The sequence below is a fragment of the Lithobates pipiens genome, unplaced genomic scaffold (genome assembly GCF_037356315.1).
Source record: "Lithobates pipiens isolate NorthernLeopardFrog02 unplaced genomic scaffold, aLitPip1_a1.2 Scaffold_8, whole genome shotgun sequence".
Taxonomy (NCBI): Eukaryota; Metazoa; Chordata; class Amphibia; order Anura; family Ranidae; genus Lithobates; species Lithobates pipiens.
In genome coordinates this window covers 458,407,242-458,430,052 of record NW_027507903.1, presented here as the reverse complement: position 1 = coordinate 458,430,052, position 22,811 = coordinate 458,407,242, and the positions used below count along the sequence as shown (strand labels likewise).

At 42.2% G+C, this 22,811-nt stretch overlaps 1 protein-coding gene across 2 annotated transcripts in view; it reads left to right on the top strand.

The window, feature by feature from the left end:
• The first annotated feature begins 810 nt into the window (after positions 1–810).
• Positions 811–22,811, top strand: part of LOC143960161 (dihydrofolate reductase-like) — a 75,029-nt gene continuing 53,028 nt past the window's right edge. The window contains exon 1 of one of the 2 annotated variants that reach the window (XM_077468474.1): positions 811–944. The gene's annotated coding sequence lies outside the window, so the exon portion shown is untranslated. Of the gene's footprint in view, positions 945–9,881; positions 10,017–22,811 lie in introns of those variants that run through there. The other variant, XM_077468475.1, reaches the window with a different exon arrangement.

Below are 22,811 nucleotides of genomic sequence, written 5' to 3'. Positions count from 1 at the left end.
GAGAGGAGAAATGATCATATGTTTCTTGTACAGAGGAACACCGATTGGTCTCCTCCCCTCATCAGTTCCCTCCCCCCACAGTTAGAATCAGTCCCTAGGACACACATTTAACCCCTGCAGCACCCCCTAGTGTTAACCCCTTCCATGCCAGTCACATTTGTACAATATTCTGTGCATTTTTTATAGCACCGATCGCTTTATAAATGTGAATGGTTCCAAAATAGTGTCAAAAGTGTCCGATCTGTCAGCCTCAATGTCACAATCATGATAAAAATCGCAGATCGCCGCCATTAGTAGTAAGAAAAAATAAATTAAAAAAATGACAAATGTGTCCCCTATTTTGTAGATGCTATAACTTTTTGCGCAAACCAATCAATATACGTTTTTTGGGATTTTTTTTAACTAAAAATATGTAGAAGAATACATATCAGCCTAAACTAAGGAAAACATTTTTTTTTTTTTATTATAGCAAAAAGTAATAAATATTGTGTGGTTTTTTTCAAGATTGCCGCTTTTTTGTTCATAGCGCAAAAAATTTTTTAAACGCAGAGGTGATCAAATACCACCAAAAGAAAGCTCTATTTGTGGGGGAAAAAAATATCAAAATCGAATTTGGGTACAATGTCGCATGACCGCGCAATTGTCATTCAAAATGTGACAGCGCTGAAAGTTGAAAATTGGTCTGGGCAGGAAGGGGGTAGAAATGCCCTGTATTGAAGTGGTTACGCCTGAAAATGTGCAGACTAAATTTTTTTTTTTAAATGCTCTTTTGTATGTATGTGACTAAACTCCGCCCACTCCCTTTTTATTCATTCCATGTGTATAGATCCCGGCATGTGCTCTCTGTCAGCAGCCTGCAGCACACAAGCCTTTAAACAAGCAGCATCAGAATATCATCTGCTCTGTATTGTCTTCCTGGAAAGCAGTTACAGCTTCTCCTTCAGGTACGCAGTTTCCTCTGTAAAGAAATGTATTCTTGTTTTCATTTGATTTCCAGGATACAGATGTTTTCACAATCAGTATTGCCTAATTAAGTGGTTGTTACGTCATTTACTGAAGCAAAGGGCGATGCACGCAGGCACAGCAATGTGACGCAACCAACCAGAAGTTATATTTTATTGTACAGTGATAAAGTGGAACCCCATTAATTATATTTTTTCTTTGCTTTATTGAATGAACAACCCTCTCATTGACTACAGTTTTACGTGAATTTCGATAAGTGTGAACCTGTGCTCCATTTTGATTTTTTAGGGCCATTTTAGGAGAGTGATCCTGCTGCTAGCGTCAACTTACCATCAATAGGATGACTATTAGAATGCAAACTTTTTCTTATAGATTTGCTCCCTTGCTAACTGGAAAAGTGAGACGCCACTCTACTCTTGCTAGTGAGTGAAATTCTGAAGTGTTTTGAGTCAGCGAGGAAGTGATCCCATTAATAGAAATACTTTCCTTACCTGGGTGAATTGCTTGTCTGACATTGTCTTTACGTGTGAAAGTCCTTCTTAAGAACTGTGATCTCAAGATGTGCTATTAGCTGTATAAAGCTGGCCATACACCTATAGATTATCTGCAGATTTTCTATGGTTAGATGGAAAAAGTGCAACAGATTTCTCAATGTTCACTAAACTGTGTGGATGGAGGAATCTCTGTGTAATGAATAATGAATGGGAAAGGGGCAGGGTACCATGGTCCTATATTGTTTTTGTAATCTTAATACAGAAGGGTGGGTGAGTTTTTTCTTCCTAGGACTGAAAGGGCTCATGCGCACTGCATCTCCTACAGGCTTTTGAGCTCTTTTGAGCTCAAATTTTTTTCTGCCTGGAAACTCCCCTCCATGTTAGCCAATGTGTCCATGTAGTGTACACTTTGGCTTTTTCAGGAGTTTACAGGCATATGCTCTTATAGGCAGAATAAAAATGCCAAACTCGTGATTTTTGAGAGGAGCTTTCAAGCAGAAAAGACGCTACGTGCCCAAAAATGCGCAAAAAAGCTTGACAGTGCACAAAAAATAAATAAAATAAATAAATAAAATGAGCTGAGGGAAGGGTTTGTGAAAAAAATGCAAATGCTTAAAAAAAGCTCAAAGAAGCTGGAAGAAGATCAATAAAAACGTGCAAAAGAGCACAATAAACCAGAGGTTTTTAGGCAGAGAAATAAAAGCTCAAATGCCTGTAAAAGCTTTATAATTTTTTTTTGAGCTGCAGTGTTCATAAGCCCAGTTGTGTTACTGGCAGGGTCACCAGTTTAAAATAAAGGAAAAAAACGCTTGAAAAAAACCCAACAAAAAACAAGTGCAAGAACTACATCTAGGGACTAGTAAGCAACAATATATACTGTGTGTGTGTGTGTGTGTGTGTGTATATATATATATATACACACACATACACACACAGTGCTTTTTTTTCTCAGAGACACTTTGGGTATTCTGACTCTGATTGTTGTGAAGCGATCTATCCCTTGTGATACCTCTATGCCTGGCCTGTTTAAGCAGATGTAATCACTGAGGACAATCCTCATCAGATAGCTTGAACTCACCAATACCGATTTCCATCCACAGATGCTTTATTCTGAACATCAGATTACAGCAGATGACAGGATACAAACAGATGAACAGGTTGTGGTATTGTGCAGTGAAAAGATATTGTCTGTAGTTTACAATGTAGAATACATGTGCTCTGCTACATGAAGCTAGTTACTCCATTGATGACACAGGAAGTACAAAAAACAGGAAATAAAAAACACAGGAAGAAGGGTGGAGCATTACATACAAAGGAAGTATGTCATAACATAAGGGGAAATAAACTTGAGAACACAAGTGCATTACCACAAAAGGTCTCTAGATGGCAGCATGTGAACTGAATATAAACGTCCATAGAAAAATGGTTAGGAAAACAATATATATATAAATTATATGCCCTGTTGGGGCTTCACATTGGAGGCTATTTACGAAAGGCAATTCCATTGTGCACTACAAGTGCAAAGTGCACTTGGAAGTGCAGTCGCCGTAAATCTGAGGGTAGATCTGAAATGAGGGGAAGCTCTGCTGATGTTATTATCTAATCATATGCAAGCTAAAATGCTGTTTTTATATTCCTTGCATGTCCCCCCTCGGATCTACAGCGACTGCACTTCTAATGCAAAGTGTATTTGCCTTTAGTAAATAACCCCCATTGTGTCTCTACCCCTACCCACTTTTGAGCACTCACCTTTGGTTCCGCCCTTACCCACCTCTGAGCACCGACCCTTGATTCCACCCCCCACCCAGTACTGCCCTTTTAGAGAATATAAAGCCAAGTATCATTTTGTAGTGCTAAGTAATCTGTATGCAATTTGGTAATGATAACAAGAAAACAACAAAATAGACCCCCGGCAGCAACAACAGATCTCCCAGCAGCCAGCATCAATAGAATTTCCAGCAACAGTAGATCCCTCCATAAACAGTATATTTCTTCCAGCAACAATTGACCCCCCCCCCCCCCCCCCGTAACAAAAGATACTTCACCAGCAACAATAGACTGGAATGCAAAAATAGATCCCCTCCAGCAACAATAGATACCATGCAGTTCCCACTGAGCTTCTTTCATCACGCCACATGCAGCCCATTCAAGGCAATGGGCTGTCATGTGACAAATGCACCAAAAATGCGCTAAGACGCTCGTTACTCAAGTGTGAATGCAGCCTTAAAACTTCCAGAACAGAGACAGGAATTAAGACAGAGAGCTCTTGCTGTTGGATAATCCAAGGTATATAAGACGCAAGAGGCTGACTTTAAGTCTCATGCTCAAAACATACTGACTGAGAGGATATCTCTAAATGCAAGTACAAAATATAATGCACTGCTGCTTACCAGCCCTTAGGCTGGATTCACACCTATGCATTTTTAGTGCTTTTTGCATTTTGCAGATTTGCACTACAGAACGTGTTCCATAGGAAACCATGTTAAATGGACTGCAGTGCAAATCTGCAAAATGCACTAAAACTGCATAAGTGTGAATCCACCCTTTATGGTGGCTGCATTCGTTAATATTGGAGATTTTACCCCTCAAATTCACTTGGCAATCCTGTCAGTAACACAATTCTTGCTCTAGGGTAACAATTATTATTATTTAGTATTTATATAGCGCTAAGAGTCTGTGCAGCACTTTACAACAAAGCTCACTCATGTCTAATACACATGATGAGAAAATCAGATAAAAAAATACTGCTTTCTGAGCGATTGTCCAATGATCTGATCATTAGTACACAGATTTTGAGAGCCAGTCACCACCGTTCATGCTAAATTATCTGAAGGGACAAGCACTAAAATTTTTCTCATATGATAACAGAACGAATGATTTATGCCTAATTAGACAAAAAATTTGTGTGAAAAAATTGCATGTTCGGACGAAACGAAAAAATACATTACAATGCAACACATTACATCACATCTGATGTTGTATTCTGTCGTACAATAATTTTTGGAACTTTAGTAACCTATTGGTTTTCGATAAGAGACTAGAATGCAAAAAGAAACAGACGATCATTCATCTGATATTCTTATTGTGTGTACCAGGCTTTACTATACAATAAATATGGAGGAGCAGTGTTGTCACTCTAGGACAGGACTACAGAACACCTTCCCCTCTCCTCACGACCATAACATAAGGAGGAGGTTCACTGTTCGGATGGATGAACTGGACAGGGTTGATAATATTAAAGAGAAAGTAAACCTTCCTACATTTGCAATTTGCTTCTCTCTCCATTGAAATGAATGGAAAGCTCTTCAAAAGCACCTGAAAAGCTCTTCAAAAGCACTCAGTGGTTTACTGGCAATTTAGAAGTGCCTTAGTATGAAAGGGACCTTATACACACAAGATCCTTGCACATAGCAGAGTGCAAGACCTATTCTAACCTTAACTGGTATTTGTACCCTGTCACTGTGCTGTACAACATGTACTGAGACTTTTTAATTAGGTTTATTTAATGATTCAAAATGTATAATATACCTCTAGTGTTTGTTTACCTGCAGGCCATTTGGTGTATCCTGCATGGCTTAAGGAAGTTTACTCTTCTTAAAGGGGCATTCCAGTCACCAAGATTTTTTTTTTAAAGTCAGCAGCTACAAACACTGTAGCTTCTGACTTTTAAAAAGGACCTGTCCAGCGATCCCGCGATGTCGGCCGCCCTGAGGCCGATCCATCCATCGGATCGGCTGCCAGCGCCTCCATCTTAACGGTTTCACCACCCATTTCCTACTGCGCATGTGCAAGTCGCACGGCGCTTTCTGAATGGCCCCATTGTTTTCTGGGACACACAGATGTCCCAGATGGCAACGGGGCCGCTCACTGAAGAGGAGGAAGTGCCGAGGAATAGGAAGAGGCAGATTAGGAACACTGCCTAGCAACAGCGGTTTCAGGTAAGTTAAAAAAAAACATTTTTAATTAGTTTTTTTTAATTACTTTAAGAATATTAATGCATTTTTTTGGGGTGGCCCTCCACTTTAACACTGGAGAGAAATGTATGTGACTAGAGGAAGGACCAGTCACATGACTTTGGCAAATCACATGACCTGTCTCTTCTGCACACTTTTTTTCCGTTCATTCATTTTATTGCTCTCTGCTTGCTTGAGGCTGCATTCACACCTGAGCGTTTCAAAGTCCTGCATCTTTACTGCGATTTTGCCACAAATTTTTTGTCCACATTTTTGTATAGGTCAGCAATGTAAAAAGCAGAAAAAACACCTATAATATGCCTCAAAGAGGCTCTTGTTATTTTTTGAGCTTCAGAGTCCTGAAGTAAGCAGAGCGCAATGCACATTTGTAAAGCACACCACTGTGCTTTGTAAATGCCACTTTTTTTTAAAGCATCGGTATGGCTGTATTAAAGCAATACCATTACTTTATAACTCAGTCCTTAGTGTTCTTGTACTTGTGGTTTTTTTTTTTTTTGTTTTTTTTTTTACTTTTTTGTGTATTTGACCATTGTTTATGTACTTTTCGTTTTTATATGATTTATGTATTTACTTTCCTTATTTCCACTGTCTGATCCTTTCTGTCTGTGATTTTTTTTTAAATAATTGGCTTAAAAGGGGCACAAGAACAGGACCAGGCCAATTGAATGGAGCTACTGTAACCCTTGGGAGCTATTTCAAGACCATTGCACCCTTAAAAATCATCATCTTTCTCCAATCATAGTTGCCAACATAGTAAAAAAAAATTCCGGGACACTTTTTTGGCTGTAAGCGGAGTTTTATTATAATTTGGGGGGGGGGCATGCGTTTGTAGGTGTGGCATAGGGAAAACTGAAAATGGCGAAAATTAGTGTGGTTTATGCAAAATAGTAGGCGTGGCTTAAATAGGCATGGCTCAAAGGGGTGTGGTTAGAGTCTGAGATGAATGCGGGATGGAGAGGGAAAGGGAGGGAGAGGGATAGAGGGACAGCAGCTCCAGATCCTACACCACAATAGCAATATGTGTTTTCCTGAGTTTAACAATCAGCAGATAAAGATACTCCAAACACCTGATGTTAGCACTTCAATCATCCCGGCACCATGATTGTTATGGTGTCAGGATGATTAAAGTGCATTATTTCTATTATTACAGTGTAATATAAAATTAAATCATTCAACTCACCCTAATGCAGAATCAGTGGGAGCACTGAGAGTGTCACTTGCCACCTTGCCTGTCACCAGATACCATCAGGTGCCAGAGTTCCTCCTTACATCAGGTGCCCCATCAGCGGAGCCTTCCTCACATCTGTGTCTCCATCAGCGGAGTCTTCCTCACATCTGTGTCTCCATCAGCGGAGCCCCTCCTTACATCTGGTGTCCCCATCAGCGGAGTCCTCCTTACATCTGGTGTCCCCATCAGTCCTCCTTACATCTGGTGTCCCCATCAGCGGAGCCTTCCTCACATCTGTGTCTCCATCAGCGGAGCCTTCCTCACATCTGTGTCTCCATCAGCGGAGCCCCTCCTTACATCTGGTGTCCCCATCAGCGGAGTCCTCCTTACATCTGGTGTCCCCATCAGTCCTCCTTACATCTGGTGTCCCCATCAGTCCTCCTTACATCTGGTGTCCCCATCAGTCTTCCTTACATCTAGTGTCCCCATCAATCCTCCTTACATCCGTTTCCCCATCTGTGCTCCTTACATCTGTGTCCCCCTCAGCAGAGTCCTCCTTACATCTGGTGTCCCCATCAGTCCTCCTTACATCTGTGTCCCCATCTGTCCTCCTTACATCTGTGTCTCCCTCAGCAGAGTCCTCCTTACAGCTGGTGTCCCCATCAGTCCTCCTTACATGTGGGGTCTCCATCAGTCCTCCTTAAATATGGTGTTCCCATCAGTCCTCCTTACATCTGTGTCCCCATCTGTCCTCCTTACATCTGTGTCCCCCTCAGCAGAGTCCTCCTTACATCTGGTGTCCCCATCAGTCCTCCTTACATCTGTGTCCCCATCTGTCCTCCTTACATCTGTATCCCCCTCAGCAGAGTCCTCCTTACATGTGGTGTCCCCATCAGTACTTCTTACATGTGGTGTCCCCATCAGTCCTCCTTACATGTGGTGTCCCCATCAGTCCTCCTTACATGTGGTGTCCCCATCAATCCTGCTTACATGTGGTGTCCCCATCAATCCTCCTTACATGTGGTGTCCCCATCAGTCCTCCTTACTTGTGGTGTCCCCATCAGTCCGCCTTACTTATGGTGTCGCCATCAGTCCTCCTTACATGTGGTGTCCCCATCAGTCCTCCTTACATGTGGTGTCCCCATCAGCGGAGTCCTCCTTACATCTGGTGTCCCCATCAGTCCTCCTTACATCTGGTGTCCCCATCAGTCCTCCTTACATGTGGTGTCCCCATCAGTCCTCCTTACATGTCGGGGTGTCCCCATCAGTCCTCCTTACATATCGTGGTGTCCCCATCAGTGCTCCTTACATGTCATAGTGTCCCCATCAGTTCTCCTTACATGTTCTGGTGTCCCCATTAGTTCTCCTTACATGTCCTGGTGTCCCAATCAGTCCTCCTTACATCTGGTGTCCCCATCAGTCCTCCTTACATCTGGTGTCCCCATCAGTCCTCCTTACATCTGTTGCCCCCCTGTCACATGCAGACTGCCCCCCCCCCCGTGACATCCAGACTGGCCCCCCTGTGACATCCAGACTGGCTCCCCGTGACATCCAGACTGGCCCCCCCATGTGACATCCAGACTGGCCACTCCTGTGACATCCAGACTGCCCCCCCCCCCCATGTGATATCCAGACTGGTCCCCCATGTGAAATGCAGACTATACGGGCCCCAAAGTCAACCAGAACCGCATAGTTACAATAGAAATTGAGCTGCGGCACCGCCCATACCATGCCAGACCTTGAGAGCTGCGCTGCAACGGATGGCTCCTAAGCGCATGCACGGGAGTGATGTCATCGTGGCTCAAACCGCTCATACAGTCGGTGCCCCGGAACCCAGAGGGAAGAGTGGGAGAAGATGGAGCAGTAATGCATACTAGTACATTATGCCATTGCAGGGAATTTTTTTATTTTTTGCCAACCACAGTTCACTAACGCTTTGAAGGCCAATGTACATACAATATAAAATAATATTGTAATGTGCATGGCCAGCCTAAGTACATAACCTTACTTAGCGTTTAACTAGTAAGGCAAAGCCTATAGATCTGTTACAGTGTGTGTGTGTGTTAGCTGTCAGATTGGAGCTCACCTTTACTGGAAAAAAGCTGGGGTGCAACCACAGCCAGTTGTCATGTGATAATGTAGGGTAGCATGTAAGTATACTGGTGTCTAAATGACAAAAAGGAATTCTGAAATAGGTTCAAAAATTCCAATCTAGATTTTTTCAGTACTCTTTTCTTAAATAGACAGTGATTTAACTCTTGGAGATAAAGTGGAACTAAAGACCTCAAGCAGGAAACACCACTGTACATTGTTAGCGTTAGGATGGCTCTGGTTCTGACCTGACCAATCAAAGATGGCCGAGGATGGCCAACCTGGATGAAGAGCAAAACACTTTTGAGATTGCTTTGTATCCCTTTCCAGCCTTATGCAGATCAACTTAACTTGTCCGCTTGTCTTCAGGGAACTCCTTTTTGCGAAGCATGGAGCACATTAGCTGATGCTTCTTATGAACAGCAGTCTTAAAATGTATGAGTGTCTTTTATCAAACAAAGTAGCTCTAAATCTCACCTTCAAACTCATTTCATTAATTGGACTCTAAGTTTCTAAATTATGACTCCAATTAGCTTTCATGAACTAATTAGTCTATGTGTTCAGTTACCTTTTCCTCCAGCACTGTAAATGTAAATGTTTAATGGGTGTGTTCAATAAAGATACAAAAAAATTGAATTTTTTTGTGTGCTATCAGTTTATGCACATAATGTTTGTCTACGGTTGTGACTTAGATGAGGATCATATCACATTTTATGACAAATTGCTGCAGAAAACAAGTTAATTCCAAGGGGTTTACATACTTTTACTTGCCACTGTAGATATTACAGTATACAGTGTTATGAATCAATTACATCACTATGTTTATGAATAAATAAAATGCAAACGTGCAAACAATAAATCTCAAATAAATGTAACACTTTTTTTGGGCAATTAATAAAACTTAAAGTGAGCAGTCCAACTTTATTGATTTTAATAAATGGGTTTTACACTATGGGATTTTTTGCCTTTTCCTGTTTCTTATAAAGGAAATCATATGGATGACAACTGTGGCTCCTGGAGTAACAATAAGCACAATGGGCCCACTTATTAAATTAAGGGGTCTGGTGAGGGCTTGTCTAATTGGGTGGATTATCCACAGCATGATTTAACAGTAGCATGCAGTGTGAGATGGAATATCAATGAGAGTGATTATGGAGCACTGTGCACAGTTTAGAGACTGAAGTTGGACTATTAAAGTACATGTTCCCCCTGCGTCTGTGTGGGTTTCCTCCCACGCTCCAAGGACATGCTTTTAAGTTAAATGGTCCCTGTCTAAATCGGCCTTAGTATGTGAGTTTGGAACCTTAGATTGCAAGCTCCTTGGAGGTAGGTGATGATGTGAATGTACAATGTACTGTATGTATGTAATGCGCTCTGTAAATTGTCGGTGCTAAATAAATGCCTATAGTAAATATAGCTCAATTCATCCGATGTTTACCAGCGATTCTTGGTGAGTTCACCCTGTTGTCACGATTCTGGACTCTGTAATCTTGCTGTTTAAGAACAACAGAGGCAAGAGTTGTAATCCTGGGAAAACTTCACCTGCATTTATCACAGGTTCAGATTCTGAATCTATAAAAAAAAGAAAAATAATAATAATCGCTGAGCATTATTCTCAGAAGAAGGAGGCATCCAGCCTTACAAAAACTGAAACAGCATTTTGCACATGATCATTATTATTTTTCTAAACCCTTAATTGAGGGACCTGTCACACTGCAAATGTGGGGTAAAGAGAAAGCTATCGTTCTGACTCCCAGGCAGGATTGCCACCTGTCCGGTCTGAGCAGTTCTCTATAATCATTGTCTTGTGTACCTCTAGACTTTCTCTCAATTATTTCTTACCTTTCTAGTTGCCTTGCGAAAGTATTCAGCCCCCTTGAACTTTTCAACCTTTTGCCACATTTCAGGCTTCAAACATAAAGATATAAAAATTTTATTTTTTGTGAATTTTTACCAACAAGTGGGACACAATTGTGAAGTGGAACGAAATCTATTGGATTTTTTAAACTTTTTTAACTAATAAAATAATGAAAAGTGGGGTGTGCAAAATTATTCGGCCCCCTTGCGTTAATACTTTGTAGAGCCACCTTTTGCTGCGATTACAGCTGCATGTCGCTTGGGGTATGTCTCTATCAGTTTTGCACTTCGAGAGACTGAAATTCTTGCCCATTCTTCCTTGCAAAACAGCTCGAGCTCCGTGAGGTTGGATGTAGAGCGTTTGTGAACAGCAGTTTTCAGCTCTTTCCACAGATTCTTGATTGGATTCAGGTCTGGACTTTTACTTGGCCATTCTAACACCTGGATACGTTTATTTGGGAACCATTCCTTTGTAGACTTTGCTGTATGTTTGGGATCATTGTCTTGTTGGAAGATAAATCTCCATCCCAGTTTCAGGTCTTTTGCAGACTCCAACAGGTTCTCATCCAGAATGGTCCTGTATTTGGCTGCATCCATCTTCCCCTCAATTTTAACCATCTTCCCTGTCCCTGCTGAAGAAAAGCAGGCCCAAACCATGATGCTGCCACCACCATGTTTGACAGTGGGGATGGTGTGTTGAGGGTGATGAGCTGTGTTGCTTTTACGCCAAACATATCGTTTTGCATTGTGGGCAAAAAGTTCGATTTTGGTTTCATCTGACCAGAGCACCTTCTTCCACATGTTTGGTGTGTCTCCCAGGTGGCTTGTGTTAAACTTTAGACAAGGCTTTTTATGGATATCTTTGAGAAATGGCTTTCTTCTTGCCACTCTTCCATAAAGGACAGATTTGTGCAGTGTGCGACTGATTGTTGTCCTATGGACAGACTCTCCCACCTCAGCTGTAGTTCTCTGCAGTTCATCCAGAGTGATCATGGGCCTCTTGGCTGCATCTCTGATCAGTCTTCTCCTTGTCTGAGCTGAAAGTTTAGAGGGACGGCCAGGTCTTGGTAGATTTACAGTGGTCTGATACTCCTTCCATTTCAAAATGATTGCTTGCACAGTGCTCCTTGGGATATTTAAAGCTTGGGAAATCTTTTTGTATCCAAATCCGGCTTTAAACTTCTCCACAACAGTATTACGGACCTGCCTGGTGTGTTCCTTGGTCTTCGTGATGCTCTCTGCGCTTTCAACAGAACCCTGAGACTATCACAGAGCAGGTGCATTTATACAGAGACTTGATTACACACAGGTGGATTCTATTTATCACCATCAGTCATTTAGGACAACATTGGATCATTCAGAGATCCTCGCTGAACTTCTGGAGTGAGTTTGCTGCACTGAAAGTAAAGGGGCCGAATAATTTTGCACGCACCACTTTTCCGTTTTTTATTTGCTAAAAAAGTTTAAATTATCCAATAGATTTCGTTCCACTTCACAATTGTGTCCCACTTGTTGGTGATTCTTCACAAAAAATTAAAATTTTATATCTTTATGTTTGAAGCCTCAAATGTGGCAAAAGGTTGAAAAGTTCAAGGGGGCCGAATACTTTCGCAAGGCACTGTATTTCTTTGCAGCAGGATTATGTGCAGAACTTAATAAGCAGCCTCTCTTGTTTACAATAGCTTCTTTTTTTAAATAAAGTTTTTACTGAAGATATACACAACAATAACAGGAGAACAGGTGATATGTGAATGCGGATGCAGCCGCTGTCAGAAACATGCATATGTAAAGATATTAATGAACAGAGTGGTATTTCAAGGCATACGTGTCATAACATAGCACTCAGGTTTGTCTTTGTAAGCCAGTAAATATATCCTTTTTATTGTGTCAGAAATCAATAGATAATTGAGGTTGGGTTCAATTTCCAACAATCATCTGATACGGCGATACTTTTGTCTTTAGTGATATCACATAGGATCTGAAGTAGGATAAAAAATGGGTATTAACCACTTCAGCCCCGGACCATTTTGCTGGCCAAAGACCAGACCACTTTTTGCGATTTGGCACTGTGTCGTTTTAACTGACAATTGCACGGTCATGCGACGTGGCTCCCAAACAAAATTTTTTTCCCACAAATACAGCTTTCTTTTGGTGGTATTTGATCACACCTGCGGGTTTTAATTTTTGCGCTATAAACAAAAATAGAGCGCCAATTTTGAAAAAAACACATTATTTTTTACTTTTTGTTATAATAAGCGATTATTGATTGGTTTGCGCAAAAGTTATAGCGTTTACAAAATAGGGGATAGTTTTATGGCATTTTTATTAATATTTTTTTTTTTACTAGTAATATCGGCGATCAGTGATTTTTATTGTGACTGCAACATTATGGTGGACACATCGGACATTTTTGACACATTTTTGGGACCATTGTCATTTATACAGCAATCAACAGTGTTCCTAGGGGTGTGTTACTAACTGTTGGGGGCTGGGCTTTAATTTAGTGAACACTGATCTCTGCTCCAATCACATGGAGCAGAGATCAGTGTCACTAGTTGCTAGGCAGAACGGGGAAATGCTGTTCACAACGGCATCTCTCCGTTCAGCCGCCACCATGAGACGATCGCGGGTATGCCCGCGGCGATCTTGTCTGCGGGACCCAAGACCGGACTCACGGGGGTCCCGACCGGCGCGCTCGCGATGGCAGGGTGGCAAATTTAAAGGGACGTACAGGTACGCCCATTTGCCTGCCTGTGCCATTCTGCCAACGTACACTGGCGTACGCTGGTTGGGAACCAGTTAAAGTAGTATGGGGAAGGAGGAAAGGAGTGGAGGACAACAAGGGGATTTTGTAAGTGGTCTCCCTCTGTTGCCCTGTCATGTACCAACTTGCCAGATGGGGAGCTGGATATGGAAGAGACAGAAAGAAAAAGGGGGGGGGGGGGGAGTGGGATGAGGAGGGTAGAGGTATGATTTTCCTTTTGTCCCTGCCACGGCTCTCAAAAATCCTTCAGGTAAGGACCCTTTTATAATTATCTGTGGTGACAAAATATAGCCAGCACAACCATGTTTTAGTAAACTTGGCGGGTGTGTCTCTCTCCTGATTTATTAGCTCTTCCATTTCTGCTGTTTTTTTGTATATGCTTAAACCAATCTGCTATAGATGGTGGGTCCGGGGAGTGCCATTTGAAAGGGATGCACGTCTTAGCTGCGTAAACCAAGTGCATGGCTAGGGAACGAAAGTAAGCATGTGTTGGGATCGTAGTGTGGTGGAGCAGGGATTGTGCTGAAGAATAGTCAAGTGTATATGTGGTAATTTGGGTAATAAGTGTAGCGGCGGCTCCTGAAGAGCACGCGCTATGCGGTTTTTCTAAAGTTAAAGTTGTCTAAACTGCAGTTTGCTTTGGGTACAATTGCCTAAATTGGGCCTTGGCATCAGTCTGACTAGACTGTGAGATGTTCAGCCTGGCCACAGGGGGCGCTGTCTCTTCTGGCAGGCATGGAACTGTGGTCTGGTCAGGTGTTTAAGTTACTCTCTCTCTGAGCCTGCCCAGTGGGAGGGGTGATCTCGCTGTGCTTTCTGGGAGAGGGTATTTAAGATGCAGACATCACGTGGTTCGAGGTTCCGGTCCAGAATGATGTGCTGACTTCATGGTCCTGGTCCTCCTGACCAGCCCCTAAGAAGGCTATGTCCTGGAGTGCGGATCCACCCGACTTTAATGTCTCGGGGCTGGCTAGCCCGAGGCAAGGAAACTAAAGGAAGGATTCTGAGGTGGTTGGGTGTCGTCTCCGGTTCGGGAGAGTCCCAGTGTACTTCAAGCATTCCAGGGGAGGACTCTTCAGAAGAACACCATGTACGGGTTAGTTTTCTTAGCAAGAGCCTGGAAGGGCTGAAGTAACCAAGAGAATCCGGTCTTGTGGATATCGCCAAGAAGGCTGAAAGATCCAGGTATCCTACAAGTGTTCTCAAGCTTAGTTTTCCTACGGGTTCTACAACGTCTGTGGCAGAGACATTATCTGTACATTTCTACAACAATGTCTGTGGCAGATACTTGTTCCTGAGTAAGCACCAAGTTGGCTGCTAGGCCTTGTGCGAGAAGGACTGTCCAACCTGAGTGATCATCCAGCTGCAAATGGCTATTCTCTGGATGCAGTTAAAAGTCCGGCGGACTTAGAAAGTAGTTTTGCACCAAAATTCGTCCGGCGGACTTGCAGTCTGACGGACAATACGGCCGTGTGTGTGTTAGTCCGCCGTACTTTTGAAATTAAGGGACTTTCCCGCGCACGGAGGAAAGTCCGTTCATTTTGAGCGCGGCTCCAGGGAGCCGGGACTAGCGAAGGAAGCGTCGCTGGCCCCGTCACCTGGTATGGACCTGGTAACGGAGGTTTCCGTTACATCAGAGGGGGCGGGATCACCCACACGTCATGGGGAAGCCCGGCTTCCCCATTTGCGCATATAAGAAACGTCAGGCCGCCGGGATCCTGCAGTGTCTCCTCCGTGGAGACAGAAGATGGATGGATTCGCTGGCCCCCGGAGAGATGATCATCCGTCGCTGGATATCAAGAGTGGATTACCACCGCTGGAATCTTTTTTTATTTTTTTTATTTTTAATAAAGGAATTTTTCAAAAGTGTGTTTGTCTTATTTAACTATTTTTTACACTTTCTTTGTGAAATGGTAAGGGTACTTTTGTACCCCCTTACCATTTCAAACAGGAAATGGCTATATTTAACCGCTTAAAAGAAAACATGGAGGGGTTGTAGGAAGAAATTACAACAGAAGAAATTCAACAGACTATTAAAGAACTCGCTCTGGGAAAAAGTCCAGGGCCAGATGGATATACCGCTAGATTCTATAAGTCATTTAAGGATCAAATAATACCCATACTTAAGGAAACATTCAACTCTATATCTTTAAAACAGCCATTCGCGATACAAAGTACAGAAGCTCATATAGTATTAATATTAAAACCGTAAAAAGATCAATCACTTTGTAAAAATTATAGATCTATATCTTTGACTAATCTAGATATAAGAATATTTTCAAAGATTTTATCCAAACGAATAACGGCCATTATCTCAAATAATATAAGCCTGGAACAAACTGGGTTTATGAAAGGGAGGGAGACAAGAGTTAATATCATTAAAACATGCACGTTGATTGAATACGCTCAGAGAACTGCCATCCCTACCTGCCTACTGGCTATAGACGCCAAAAAGGCATTTGATAGGGTGGGATGGCAGTTCTTAGAGGAAGTATTGAAGCAAACAGCAATGGGACCTAAGATGTTAGGAAGGATTATGGCTTTATATAAAAATTCAAGGGCTAAAGTGAGTACAAATGGGATATTATCAGAATATATAAAGATTTTAAATGGAACCCGACAAGGGTGTCCTTTATCACCACTTTTATATATTATGATGATGGAACATCTCATGGAGGCTATAAGAATAAATAAAGATATTATGGGGATAAAGGTTAAAGGCAAAGAATATAAGATGGCTGCTTATGCAGATGATCTTTTATTATATATACCGTATATACTCGAGTATAAGCCGAGATTTTCAGCCTCTTTTTTGAGGCTGAAAGTGCCCCCCTCGGCTTATACTCGAGTCATCGCTGTCTGCCTGCTCGATCAGCGTGTCGAGCAGACAGACAGCGGACATTCTAAAATTCAAAAGCCGCGCCTCCGCCTCCGCCTTCGCCTGTGATAGGCGGAACACTGAATTTCCCAGCAGTCAGTGTTCCGCCTATCACGGACATCCGCTCATCCTCGTACTACGGACGAGGATGAGACGATGTCCGTGATAGGCGGAACACAGGCTGCTGGGAAATTCAGTGTTCCGCCTATCACAGGCGAAGGCGGAGGCGCGGCTTTTGAATTTTAGAATGGCCGCCGAGGCGCCGACGAAGAGCGGCGATCCTGGCAAGGCACGGGACGGAGGCAAGGCAAGGCACGGCACGGGACGGGACGGAGGCAAGGCACGGCACGGGACGGAGGCAAGGAGGCAAGGCACGGCACGGGACGGAGGCAAGGAGGCAAGGCACGGGACGGAGGCTCGGGACACAGGCTCGGGACACAGGTAGGCTGGACACACACACACACACACACACACACACACACACACGGACACACACACACAGGGATGGATGGATGGAGACACACACACACAGGGATGGATGGAGACACACACACACAGGGATGGATGGATGGAGACACACACACACAGGGATGGATGGATGGATGGAGACACACACACACAGGGATGGATGGATGGATGGACACACACACACACAGGGATGGATGGATGGATGGACACACACACACACAGGGATGGATGGACGGACACACAGGGATGGACGGACACACAGGGATGGACGGACACACAGGGATGGACGGACACACAGGGATGGACACACACAGGGATGGACAGGCATGTCTCACCCTCGGCTTATACACGAGTCAATAAGTTTGCCAGTTTTTTTGGGGGTAAATTGGGGGCCTCGGCTTATATTCGGGTCGGCCTATACTCGAGTATATACGGTAACTAATCCTATAATTACTATACCAAATTTAATAAAAGAGCTCGAGAGATTCTGTGAAATTAGTAATTTTAAAGTAAATGACGACAAATCTGAATTAATGAATATTACATTAGAAGAGAGAGTTCAAACTGTTTTACAAAAGAACTTTCCGTTTAAATGGAAGCAAGAAGCGATAAAATATTTGGGAGTATATATTCCAAGAGATTTAAAACTCTTGCAAGATATGAACTACAACTTGGCAGTCCAGAAGGTAAAGAAACTTCTAAGTAAATATGATAAAATAACTCACTCATGGTTTGGGAGAATAAATATTGTAAAGATGAAGATTTTACCAATTATGCTGTATATCTTTCAAACGGTACCCATTATACCATCAAAAAAAATTATGAAAGATCTGAAAGAAATGGTAGAAAGCTTTGTATGGTCACATAAGACTCCCAGAGTAGGTAGAGAGGTAATAATTAGAACGAAAAATAATGGAGGATTAGCAATGCCTGACTTTTTTAAATATTCTCAAGCAGCCTCTTTAATGAGAATAATCGATTGGCAACATAATGAAAAAGACAAGCAATGGATAAAATTGGAGGAAGATATATTAGGGGCTAAAATAAAACATCAGCCATGGATAAAACCCAAGTCAAGACCAGAGAAGAAGGAAATGCCTATTTTTGTAAGAACAACTTTAAAAATCTGGGATGATATATTAAAAAAAAAAAACTACTATCATCTTTAATAGGCCCTATGACCCCTTTATTTGCTAATCCTGAATTTAGACCAGCTGTAAAGGATAACACATTTTTGAAATGGAATATGGAAGAACATGAGCGGATAATACAAATCCTAAATGATGGAAATATTCCAACATTTCAGGAATTGGGGCAAGAAATAAAAATAAATGGTTTCAGTATCTACAGCTGAGGGCATTTATTGACCCAATAAAGATAATGATTAATAGACCATTAACCATATTTGAACAAATAGCAATGAATAAGGACAAAGCAAATAAGAAATTAGCTAAGATATATAGCCTATTACTTCCTGGTGGGGATATTAAAAAAATAGCAGGAATAAAAAAATGGGAGGAAGAAATAGGGCAGGAGATGACAGAGAAAGAATGGGAAGAGGTATTTGAAGGAATATATAAAACATCCTTAGCTATTAAATATCAGGAAAAAAATTATAAAATTCCTTTAAGATGGTATAGGAGCTCAGTGGTTATGAATAAAATAAATAAACGGAACTCTGAATTATGTTGGAGGTGTAAGAAGGAAAAGGGTACTTTAGAGCATATTTGGTACAGTTGTTGGAAGATAAAAATATTTTGGGGTAAGATAATAAAATTATATCAGGAATTGACAGGTATAAGAATAAATCTTGGTATAAAGACAGTATTATTCTCCCATACATCTGAAAAATTAAAACAAAAAGTGATGGAATTTTTGTACCAAATAACTACAGTAGCTAAAACCGTAATAGCACGGAAATGGAAAAAGGAAGTAGCTCCAACAATAATAGAGTGGAATTATGAGATGAGCGAAGTGTGCTTCATGTAGAAACAAATTAGACAAGAGGGATATGTAGAGAAACAGATTTCAAACTATTGGAAAAAATGGGAGGAATTGAGTACCTCAGGAGAAATGTGGGAATTTATGTAAGGGAGGGGTAGGGGGATTGAATGGGATAGTATTGATAAGTTGTGTGTTTTTTTTTTTTTTTTATTTAATGTATGGGAAATGTTTTATAATGATGTGAAATTTGAATGGAAAATCTTGAATGTATGTTTTATAATATAAATAAAGAGAAATTTGAAACAAAAAAAAACAAACAAACAGGGGGGGCAGGATCTGGGGGTCCCCTTGTTAAAGCGTCTGATAAGATTCTGATAAGCCCCCCGCCCGCAGACCCCCACAACCACCGGCCAGGGATGTGGGGATGAGGCCCTTGTCCCCATCAACATGGGGACATGGTGCTTTGAGGGGGACCCCAAAGCATCCTCCCAATGTTGAGGGCATGTGGCCTGGTACGGTTCAGGAGGGGGGGCCACTCTCTCATCCCCCCTCTTTTCCTGCGGCCTGCCAGGTTGCGTGCTCCGATAAAGGGTCTAGTATGGATTTTTAGGGGGGCCCCACGTCAAAAAAAATTTTTATTTGACGCGGGGCTCCCCTTAATATCCATACCAGACCTGAATTTGGGGGAACCCAAGCTTTTTTTTTATCAATGACTGTCAATGAGTGTTCTCTGCATTACGGATGCCGACAATTCATTAGAGCCGCGAGTGATTTTAAATTAGTTTTTTTCCTGCAGAAATGACACTTTGTGCAGGGACAGTTCTAAGCATGGGAAACATGCACCCCTTTACAGGCATACTATACATACCCCCCGGTACGAAATTTAAAGGAATATTACACTTTTATTGTTTTACTTTAATCATTGTTAAAATCACTGCTCCCGAAAAAACTGCAGTTTTAAAAACTTTTTTTGCATTGATACATGTCCCTTGGGGCAGGACCCAGGTCCCCGAACACCTTTTAGGACAATAACTTGCATATTAGCTTTTAAAATTAGCACTTTAGAATCTTTTCTCTCTGTCAAATCTTTTCTCTCTATGTCGAATATTTTCTCTCTGTCGAATATTTTCTCTATATATCTTGGACTAATAGAGCTAAGGTTAGGCACATTCGACCACAGGTTCAATAGACACAGATTGTTATTGTCGGAGTCACGTCAAATGTGGATAGACATCTACCATATCTTCCTGGAGTCTGTATTGAGTGGAGAAAGTACTTGAGTTGTAGAGCACTCCAGAACAGCAAACAGAAGGTGCCTGTAGGTTCCATTAATAAAGCGATTGAGGGCCAGCCCCCTGCCACTAGTAAGTGCGATGCCTGCACAGTTATTTTGTCTAAGTGTAGAGAAATGATGATCGCTAAGGCCTGAGGGGGAATCGAGGGTTCCCAATGATGGGCATCAAGGGTGAGTCCATGGTCGAGAGAAAGGTCTTTGTAAATATATGTGCACAGCTACGTATTGTAGGGCCAATCAGGGGATGCAGCTTTAAGGATGATGGTAGATTATCAAAGCACCAAGGTGTTCTGTTTAATGGAACGTCCATCTGCGTTTATTCAATTTGTACCGAAAGTTTTCCAGCAGAGTGACGGTTCCAATCTATGAGGCGTCCTAGGTGAACTGCCTGGTAATATTTTAGAACATTCAGAAGGACAATACCACCGAATTGTTTAGGTAGGGATAGAAGTGAGTGGGAGTGCATGGTCTCTTGTGAGCCCAGATAAATTTAATGAACATGGAGTGGACCTGTTTGAAGTACTGGGAGGGTATTTTAACTGGCAAAGTTAGGAAGAGATATAGATACTTGGGTAAGATACACATCTTTAAAAGATTGCATCTTCCAAACCAGGAATGTAGACCTCGATTCCACGTCTCTAACAGACCACAGGTTCTGGTCAGGAGAGGGGGGAAGTTGAATTCAAAAACCCTAGATAAGTTAGATGGGATATGTGTTCCCAGGTATTTTAGGGTCTTTTCTAGCCACTTGAATTTAAAGTTTAACTGTAAGGTTTTGAGGAGCGCAGAGGGGGCCCCCACCCCCATAGCTTCTGATTTACCGAAAATGATCCGCAAGTTGGAAAGTTTCCCATGGGTATCAAATTCACGAACACGGTTGGGAAGTGATACCAAGGGGTTAGTGAGGGAGAAGAGCAAGTCATCAGCATAAGCGGAAATTTTATGCTGTCTGTTCTGTACCTGAACCTCAGAAATATCCGGGTTTAATTGGATCGCAATTTAAGCGTGTTATTGTTGGCTTCTCTAGATGTGCGATTCCCTTGGCAATAATCTTTGTAAACAGTTTAAGAACACAGTTCAAGAGTGAGATAGGTCTTCCTTTTTTTTGTATGTACCATACCTTGTTTATTTTTTCAATAAAAAGAACTCATGTTTAAAAAAAAAGAGTGAGATAGGTCTATAGCTGCCACAGCAAGTTGGATCTTTACATTCTTTGGGGATTACCATGACATGGGCTTTTAAGGTGTCTCTAGGGAAGAGTGTTTCGTACCCCAGTCCATTGAACAGATCTACTAGATGGGTGTCCAGGAGTGGTAGGAATTGTTTGCAGTATTGAATTGGAAAACCATTGGGACCTGGGGCCTTGCCTGTCTTTGAAATGTTAAGTGCATTCTGTAGTTCGTCTAGGGTAATTAGTGCTTCCAGCTCATCACATACCTCAGGGGTCAGCTGGGGATGCTGAGAGGAGGCTATGTATTTGTGTCTGGGAAGGAGACTGGTCTGGCAGGTTGTACAGGGAAGTGTAGAATTCTATAAAGCCCCGAGCAATCTGTTTAGTGAGTACTGCTTTTTGGCCTTGGGGCATAATAATGTGAGGGATATGAGGCTAGTTTTTGTTCCCTGATTGATCTGGCTAGTTTTCTGCCACATTTATCTCCAGACTTATAACTGAGTCTTCTGCATCTTTGTATGGCTGCTTTAGCTCAGTATCTCAGTAAGCCTGATGTCTGTTTGTGGAGGGATAAGTGGTCACTTTCAAGCGCCGGGGTCAGGGCGTTTATGCTTGGCCTCCACCCTTTGGATGTCTTGGAGTAGGGACAAAAGTTTCTTTTTGCGTTGCCTTTTGAGCATCGATCCATGCTCGATGAGGATACCTCTGATAACTGCCTTGTGGGCCTCCCAAAGGGTCCCCACATCACAGTCAGGTTGTTTATTGGTCTGAAAGTACAGACTTGGTTCCTTTTGAATGTCTACCATTACTTCAGGGGTCTGCAGGAGGCTTTCATTTAGCTTCCAGAATCTGGTTCTAGAGGAAGACACAGTTTGTACGTTATTTTAATTGGTGCGTGGTCTGACTACATTATCGTGTTAATAGCTGAACTTTGTACAGCCTGCAGCTGTGAGTGTGGGATCAGAAAATAGTCTATGCATGTTTAGACTTTGTAGGAATAGGAGTAGTCTTTTTTGTCTGGATGCTGTAAGTGCCAGATGCCAATCAGTTGGGCTTTGTGTAGGGATTGCACTATTTGTTTTTGGATGTCAGGGGTAATGGAGGGTGTGCCGGTGGAGGTATAGTCAGTAGAAAGTAATGGAACATTGAAGTCTCCCCTTAATATTAACTGACCCATGGAAAATTCCATGAGTAAGTCTATCACACAACCTAGAAAAAGGTCGTCGGTCATTAGGGGCATAGATTGTAGCAAACGTCATGTTAATCTCCCAGATCGACCCTTTCATGAACATGAAGGGGCCGTCAGGGTCTGCCAGTGTGTCGTAACATGTGCAGGGAAGTCTGTTGGATAATAGTATGGATACACATTTAGATTTAGTGAGTTTACTAGTGGACTGGGTAAAACCTAATTTTCAACATTGGAAGTTTATCGTCTCTGAAGTAGGTTTCCTGAATGAATGCCACATCTACATGCGAGCGTTTCAGATCATTCAAAAGTATACGTCTTTCTGGGGACATTTAGTCCCTTGGCCTTGAGTGAGATTATTTTGACACTATCCATCCCAAAGTAGGGAGAGGGCTTTGGCATGGGGGAGGGGGGGAAGGGATGGTGTAGCAGTCAAGCAAGTATAGAGTATAAGTATGGAAATAGAAAGAAGATCATTAGGTGCTAAGGCAGTAAATAGGTTCAGGGGGTACATGCAGCCAGTCACGACCCCCGAAACTACAGTGGCAAAATATTGCCA